A 1,975-nucleotide genomic window follows, 5' to 3' on the forward strand; every position below is an offset into this window, starting at 1 on the left:
TAGGTATCATGTGCAGAGGAGGAAGGTGCAGGTGTGTTAGCTGCTCAACCGTGCTCCATCGTAACGTCAGTGGGCTAGAGCAAGTACTAATGTCCTCCCTGCTGATCAAAAGTACCCGATTTCATATCTTCAGTGGGAATAGCAGCAATTTATAAATGGGGTTTTGTTCAAACAATGAAGGTTTGCTCAGCTCCTTTTCCTAAGTAACCAGTAAACTCAGTGGGAGGACAGAGGTTTCTGGTAAGCCTTAAAGATCAAGAGGAAAAGCAGTAGGGACGTGTTCATCCACTCTGCTTTACAAGGTTATTCTTTTCTACATTCACCAGTTCAAAGGAAAAACCAGAGTGTTTATTAGAATTAAATTGTTTGCGACTTTTGATCAGGCCTGTCAAGGGGACGAAGGAAATCTGTACTAATCTCTACATTTGTGCTGTTGTTTACATGATTGCGTCATACTGTGATTCCCTCCTATTTCAGGCTTGGATGATTTCAGTTTATCCCGACGCTGTGCATCAGACTATTCAAAGAGTTATATGAATATTACCTACAACTCACAATGGCCTTTAATCGATGTCAGTTTGATTCCTTTTGATACTGAGCAATAAATAATAAAGTGACCGAGTAAAACCAAAACAGACCTGATGTGGACTGTATTACGTCTGAGAAAGCGTTGCTGATGAACCAAAGCTTTCATGGTTATCTTTTCTTTGGGGTTTTTTGGGGGGTTGGTTTTTTTGTTGGGTTTTTTTTTTTTTTTGGTTTGCCTTTTTACTGGGCTTTTGCTGTCATTTGATATGTCGACATAATTTATGCCTAATTTAGCAAGAAGCACATACATGAGTCTTACTTTAAGCATGTGATTCATCGGCTATTTGCATGTCTAAAGCTGGAGCACTTTGCTGAATGAAGGTCATTTTCCTCAAGTTCAGTTTGGATGCCTTACTCTGAATCCAGACAAGGATCCCATCATTTTTTTCCTATCATATGCAGTTTGCAATAGATACTGCGCAAGCAAGCAGTTAAAAGTCAGACGGAAGATGGAATGGACTTTATCTGACATCTGTTCAGACAAATCGAGTTTCAGGAGATGAATGTTGTTCAGATTTAATTTAATATTCTGCTTAATAAAGACTATGCGATGGTTGGAAGGAGAATAGAAGTGTATGTTTCTTTGCTTCTTTGCATTAGACTGTAACATTTTCAGTTATCCACCTCCGAGAACATCCACTGCATCCAGCAGCGACTGATGTTACCGAGCGTTTCCATTCAAAACCTGCTGCACTTGCATTGGCCACATTTAGCAGCCCGTTTCTCAAGCAGTGCTTCTGCAACGCACGTAGCGTGTGTAGACTCACTCTGAAGTTTGTGGAGGGGCCATCCTGAACATTTGTTTCTGGCAGATCAGCATGTGTTTTAAGCCATTCAACATCTCATCACAGCATAGAACTGGCTACGAAATATTTTGCTAGGTGTTAGGAACAGCTGATCAACAGGAGTTGAGGACGAGCTGCCTGAATCGATCTCCTCCTGCCTGTAAATAACACACTGTCTGCCTCAGTCTCTGATCATCTTCCTCTACACTTGGCCATTATGACCCACTGACTTCCCTTGGTAACAGATGCTGCAGTGCACCATCAGCTCATTGGTGGACTCGTTGCCCCAGGGGAACTAGGACACTTATTCCTGCAAACACCATGTATCTTTAGCGTTGCTTACAGGCCTTTTTTTGAAATAATTTCTTCAGATTGAACTGATGAAATATATCACCCAGTGCCATCTGATGAGCCTGCACAGGGCCAGCAGTCAGTGACATTAGAGATTTGGAAGAGCCGTGACCTTCTAAAGAAGCCACCAGAGACCACATAGGTTGTCTAAAATGGCACTAGACAGATGTCTTTGGAAAATGAACCCAACTCATTTACTTTAAATATGTGCTGACGGGTCTGATTTATTGAGCATTCAAATTACATCTTTC

This window comes from Buceros rhinoceros, unplaced genomic scaffold, assembly GCF_000710305.1.
Source record: "Buceros rhinoceros silvestris isolate BGI_N320 unplaced genomic scaffold, ASM71030v1 scaffold4275, whole genome shotgun sequence".
Lineage (NCBI taxonomy): Eukaryota > Metazoa > Chordata > Aves > Bucerotiformes > Bucerotidae > Buceros > Buceros rhinoceros.